Source organism: Acinonyx jubatus, chromosome B2, assembly GCF_027475565.1.
Source record: "Acinonyx jubatus isolate Ajub_Pintada_27869175 chromosome B2, VMU_Ajub_asm_v1.0, whole genome shotgun sequence".
Classification (NCBI taxonomy): domain Eukaryota; kingdom Metazoa; phylum Chordata; class Mammalia; order Carnivora; family Felidae; genus Acinonyx; species Acinonyx jubatus.
In genome coordinates this window covers 29,491,251-29,497,894 of record NC_069385.1, presented here as the reverse complement: position 1 = coordinate 29,497,894, position 6,644 = coordinate 29,491,251, and the positions used below count along the sequence as shown (strand labels likewise).

The 6,644-nt window shown below is 45.5% G+C and overlaps 1 protein-coding gene and 1 pseudogene across 1 annotated transcript in view; one reads left to right on the top strand and one right to left on the bottom strand.

Moving 5' to 3' along the window:
* The window catches only part of PDE7B (phosphodiesterase 7B), a 581,511-nt gene continuing 574,867 nt past the window's right edge, over nt 1–6,644 (top strand). The window contains exon 1 of the mRNA XM_053222207.1: nt 1–398. The gene's annotated coding sequence lies outside the window, so the exon portion shown is untranslated. The remainder of the gene's footprint in view (nt 399–6,644) is intronic.
* LOC113598537 (forkhead box protein K2-like) lies at nt 133–4,522 on the bottom strand (annotated as a pseudogene).

Here is a 6,644-nt window from a genome sequence, read left to right as displayed (position 1 = left end):
ACTGAAGGCCGCCTGCATTTTTGTTTGCAGCGCTGAGGAGAAGTCCGACCGCAGGGGCCTCTACCTGCCGAGAGAATGCGCTGGCAACGTGGGTGGGAGGCAGCGTCCCCTTCTGCCACCACAGAGTTGACATTAAAGTAGGAAAAGCTCTCCTAGTGGCCAGACTTGGACGCCGTCCTCCCGCATGGCGGCCGGCAGCTTTCCCATGCTCAGCGCGAGACGAAGCTCTGGCCGCCTGCGGTCGGGACCCGTTTCTGCCGCAGCCATTCGGACGGGTCGCGGTTCCCGCGCTCTGTGGGCAGAGACGCCGACCCTGACGCGTGTGTCGCCAGCCGCTTCCGACCACTCGCCACTGCCCCGGACGCCCGGCCGTGCCCCGCGGCGCGGATTGGCACCACGTGAGTCCCGTTTTGCTTTACAGTTTTTATTGGTAGCTGGTGCCCACCTGGGGGTGACCGTCTGAACCGGGGTGGCCTGTCACATCTGGATGATCCCGCTAGCGGCGCCTCGTGTGGCACGGCTAACCGCAAGAATAGGTTCTACTTTCACTTTTCCTTCTTCGTGGTCTTCACACACGTCTTGAGGCTCTTGCTTAGGAGGGGCCGGCACGGCCACCTGAGTGACCGGCCACCCGCCCGGCGACAGCGTACGCGTTCGCTGGGGCCAGGCGGGCCTCGCTGGTGACGGGCACCACAGGGATCCAGTGCATGGCGCGAACCGTCTGCATGGCAGGCTGCTGGGAGGTGGAGGTGGTCACGGGGGCTGCGACGGTGGAGGTGACGGGCCCTGCGGCTGCAGGACCATTAAGATGGGTGGACTAGATGGAGGCGAGTCTGGTGCCCTCCTGGACGAAGGCCCGTAGGGGCTGTGAGGCGCCAGGCTTGGGCTCCAGGGCTGTTGAATCTTCTCTCGACCCCTGGGAGGTGGGGGGGGGGGGGGGGGGAGCAGACAGGCTCCAGCGGGGTTGGGAGAGGCCGGTCACTTCCGAGAGCGGTCCCAGAGGGATTCTGAAGCAAGACCCTAGACCTCCTTTCCTAAAAACCTACCTAGCTGATTTGCTTTCGGAGGCAGGATCTATCCTCCAGAAGGAACCTTTACCTGGTTCTTCCTGGGAACCTGGTACTTTGATGCAATAACAATTCAGAGAGACATTGTGGCGTATTGAATTCTGCTTGCCCTTGTAGTATGGATAATTTTTTAGTGATGTGCATATACATTCCATTTAGGGTGAGTGGTTTATCAGGAAACATCGTAATTGCTTGTATGATTAATTGTGTGCAGGAATAGGTGGCTTCGTATCATCCTTTAGGCTGTCTCTACCCAGAAGCTTCCTGTTCGTTTTCTGTCTGTGAGTTGTGGGCCATTAAATTGAAGTCAGATGGGATTCCACAGCGAGTTTTGTACTCCCCGGGGGCTGGATGGGCCAGTTTGCAGCACTGGTGGTTCCCGCAGCCGGAGGCGAGGGGGCTGATGAAGTGGGCCGTGGTGTCTGGAATGTCGATGGCCAGGGGCGAGATGTGGGCCTGCTCGGGTTTCACGGGGAACTCGGCGCCTCCCGTCTCTCCCTCTTGTCGCTGGACAGGCAGCGATCACGATTTTGATGTTTGTGTTCGGGAACCCGGACGTGCACGCGCGCTGCAGCTGCAGCGGCGGCTTCCCACGCCTCTGAAACACTGTCCGTGAACGCGCGCTTCTGGTGGACGCAGCGCAGGTGGAAATCACCACAGGCTTGGGGCCTGGGCTATGAGGTCAGCTCCGGGCAGCTCTGCCCTGGCCACTGCTGCCTGGGGACATGAAGGTCTGGACGTGGTGCTGCAGGGTGGCGCCAGCGACCAAAACTCAAGTCCTTTGAGTCCTGGGACGAGTTGGGCCCCATGGTCACTGAGCGCTTCCTTAGGTACTGGAACTGGAGGCCTTACATGTGCACCATGGCCCAGTCTCACCATTGAACTGAGGGCCGCACCAGGCCGCCGGCCCTGTCCTGTTTCTTTCAATATTCTATCCAATGCTTTATTGTTCGATTCTGTAAATGACCTCATACCTTTGTAAGAAATCATTTTTTTGTGTCCTTAAATTGAACAGTGTTGGTTTACATACTAAAGCCCCAAATGACAAATGCAAATTCCTTGCTGCAGTGCTCTTCCCAGCAACTGGGAAGCATTGAGATCCCAGTGTTAATTCTGCTGAATCACCACACAACAACAAGGGTTTTCAATAATTGGGTTTTTAATAGTTCTCCAATCTTCCCGTAACTGGGAACTGATGTAACTAACAGATCCTATGATTTGCCCCAATGTGCTGATTTTCTGTGTGGTCAGTCCTTGTCGTGATGATAGCACCGTCTATATTTACTCTTGTTGTTGTTGGGTTCAGTTCGATCCAAACTTGTGCTACCTACTTTCATTATCTGACCAAACCTTTTCTTTTATGCTTTTCTGAGGTATAATTTACAGATCAGAAGATTCACCTATTCCTAGTGTACAGTTTAGTGATTTTTAGCAAATCTATACATTGGGTAACCCTCATCACAATCCAATTTTGAATGCCCAGTCTTAACGTGTATATTTTCCATGGCTCACTGATGGGTCCTAAAAGCATGTACTGTACAAGCTATAGCAACACCAGACATGGGGCAGACCTGGAGATCTGCTGGTGTCCTCAAGCTTAATGTAAGGGGAAAGTGTCAATGTGGTAGATTTCAGAGACAATTACTGTTATTGAAGGGGCGATGCCAAGGGTCAAATAGAAAAGACACTAGAAACCCCAAATGGGATCCACATAATAGGAATCAGCAAGACAGACAAGGCAACTGGAAGCAGGACACAAGAAAGACATGCTTTGGTTCAATCTTATGCTGTGGCAGATCTCACTGCTTTGAATGGATGCGACACACTTTTGCTTGATAATGCCACCTGGTGCCTGATACCCCAGATTTCACTTAACATAAATTTCACTTAAGTTAAATTTTTCACTTAACAAATTTTTAACACATGGAATGAAAATGTTAAATATTAGCCTTGGGACTAGGGTTGAAAAATTTTTATTCTTCCTCCTTTACTCTTCATCTTACAGTGAACCTATCTGTGAGAAAAGTGGGTGATACGTGACTAACATAATGATGATGATACTTTATTCTAGCTCATGTCATACCATATTTGAAATTAGTCCCCTCCTGCTGCATCTCAAGCTTATTGATGAGTTACACCATGTAGGAATATAAAAAAATTAAGTTGGCAGATTTTGGAGACTGACTCTAGAAGGCTGGTGTTAATCATGAAAAGATCTAATATTGGAACAGAACAACTAGAGTGAACTTGGAGGAGAATAGAACTTTTAATTTTTTCTCTCCCCCATTGTTTTTTACTATCTGTGATCATGTCTTCAAGGTGGCACAATACAGAGTGGCCAGCAAGGCCTTCCTGTTGCTTTTGTATGTTCCAGCTTATTATTCTTGCGAACATGATTAAGTTCTGTAAATATCTTAGTTTGGGGCTTAGCTGCAGCTACCCTGGAAAAAGAATATAGATTGAGAAAGGTACAAAATATATGTTTCTCCCTTTGGTAATGTTTAGTTGATTTTTTATTTCTTCAGAGTAATTAAAATTGGGTGTCAAGGACAATTTTTTGAACATCCAAGAAAAACAAGAGCCCTGAAAAATAGAGATATCAGAAGTATTTCTTTATTTTATCTTTATGACATGGGTTACCATGGAAATGGAAGGGGTTAGAACAGAGAAAACTAGAGAAGATATGGTACCATTGGGGATTATAATGACTTTGTGAAGGTTTCTCTTTCAGAGATAGGTTCAGTTTGGACAACTGACTAACTCACATTATGTGGTGTACTCTAAATGGCAAATAAAATTCCCAAGGTTTTTCAAAGCAAATGGTGTTTGTATCTCACCAAAGACCCACATCCAAAATGTTACCCAAGACTTGTTCATACTACTTTGAAACTATCCCCACGATTCATAGATTTTTACAATTTCTCTGTTTCTGTTGCTTTTTTCTTAAGTCCCCACTATTTCTTGCCTGGATTCTGTGATGGTCTCTTTACTAAACTCCCCACCTCAGTTGTGCCTCTAAATCTATTCCGTGCATGGCTCAATGGGTCTGCTCATAGCCACCATGCTTGAATTTTTAAGTTTTCCATATCTTTCAGAATAAGGTTGACATATTAGGAAGACTCTTCATGTACTCTTCCAACATCATGCTTACCCCTTTCCTTCCTTACACTCTTATGTGTCAACTGAGTACAACTATTTCATTTATTCCCTCATCTACTTAGCGAATACTGATTGAGGATTCAGCATCTGTTGGGTGCTGATCTGGGTGTTGGGAGTATAGTAGTAATACTCCCAATTTTTAGAATGATTCCTGTTTGCTCTTACATGTAGTTCTATGCATATCTTCCTCTCTTCCAGGAACTCCCTTCCTCCTTACAAGCCTATTTTCTGCTAGGTGCACTTCTGACTTACTTCTGATAAGCCTCTCCTATCTTGTAGGCTGAATGAGGTGACATGATGTGTCATCTCATAATACCCTCACCCCTCATGCATTTATCACACTACATTTTTCCTCTTCTCTTTATACTCCACTAGGGTATAAGCTCCTTAAGGCAATATATCCTACTCCTTTCTGTATCTCCAAGACTGTGTCTTGCATCTTATAGGTGTTGTTTATGGGAGATCCTTTGAAAAATCTCCAAATGGGTTATGAAATCCTAGACACTGCCTAGTAATGATGTTTCCTTCTGATGGAACAGATGAATCAAATATACTTTGATCATTGTTTTTAAAGCAATTTATGCAAAGGTGGCCATGCCTTTTTATGAAAGATATCAGCACAAAGGGAGAAAAGAATAACATTTGCAAATCTTTTGCTTAAAGCTTTTCCTTAGAAATCTACTTGTGTGCTTTTTTAGACAACTATTTTTTTTAAAAAAGTATATCTGTCTCCATAGCTAGATTAGGAGAAATTTTGATCTTAAATGTGAACTTTTACATACGAATTAAGACAAACAGAAGTTACAGAAGTTGTAATGCATTTCACCACAGATACAATTCCTGCTCTGGAGAAGACATCAGAACATATTCTCCACTAGTAGAGCACACCTGAATATCCCATCAACTGTGGCCCAGTCCCCTCTGTTGTCTACTCCTGAGAAGGCTGGATTTTCCAGAAAACGGACCCTGAGATTTGTATATGAGAGGTTTATTGAGGAGGGCTCTTGGCATCTACACGTGGGGTGGGGTGGGAGGAGGTGAGTGAAGAAATCTGCACTGTGAACACTTACTATCCTACAGCTGTTAGTCACTTAGTGGGAAAATCTGATTTTGAGGTTCAGAACCATTAGGAAAATTCAGATTCCCATCTCCATGGAAATGGAGGGCTATCCTAGGGCAGGAAAGTTATAGTAGGTCCTGGTGTTTGCTTTCAAGTTTATTTCCCTCTTCTTTCTTGCTGTTAAAACTTATCCAGTTGTTCACCTGCTATGTAGCCATTGGCTGAGGAAAAGTGACTCCGATCCTTTGTTTCAAGAGGATAAATCTGACTATTCTTAGCCAATCATTGTAATTTGATTCTGTTCTCCAGAGACTGGATTAAGAAGAGGCATGTCATCTTTCTGGCCAATTTTCATTTCATCTTTGGATGAGGGGAAGTCTGCTGGTTACTTCTGAGAAAGGCTTGTTTTAAGAAAGAAACATGTTTTAAAAAACCAGTGACATTATTCTGACTCTGGATGTAGCTGGACGAAGAAGTGAAACGCCCAGAGTCTAAGAGACCCCCAAAAACGAACTACCAGAGTCCAGAGTCAAAGCTAAGCAGCAAGGGTCATTTATTGCAGGTTCGAACCTGGACCTCTGCGCCCCCGTTGCCGGTGACGCCAAGAGGCCCTGAGAGAGGTTTTTACACCCCTTTTATAGACAGGTACAAAAGTCATGGGGAAATCAGGAATTTTCCACAGTTACAGAGCTGCGATTGGTTGGTGTTTAAAGTTGGACACTTAACAGTATTCGATTGGTTCCTGCCTTTAGGTCAGACCACAGCCGGGGGTACGGGTATCACAATGATTGATCAGGAATACATGGATGTGCCAAGCAACAATGATTGATCAGGAGTACACGGATGTGCCAAGTAACAATGGTTGATCAAGAATATATGGATGTGCCAGGCAATAATGATTGATCAGGAATACATGGGCGCGCCAAGCAATTGTACAGAAGCGGAACAAGCTGGTTAAGCTTGGTTAGGTTTCAGTTTCCCATAACTTAAGCTTTTAAGTTTCAATTTTCTCAGGCCTCTCAGAAGTAGTCTGCAGCTGCTGCAGTCACATGCACCATGAGAAGAACCAGCATAAGCTGATAAGCAAGATATTAAGATGGCAGAATGAGAAGATGGCAAGAATCTGGTCTTTAATACTTTTGTGCTACTGAATTAACCAACCCTGAAACTTCATGCATTAGGATGCTATGGAGAAACAGAATCGATGGGATATATATGAGATTATACAGTTAGTACATATATGTTCTGTTGATTTTTTATAAGGAATTAGCTCATGCGATTATAGAGGCCAACAAGTTCCAAAATTTGCTGTCAGTAAGCTGGAGGTCTAGGAGAGCTAATGGTATAGTTCCAGTTCC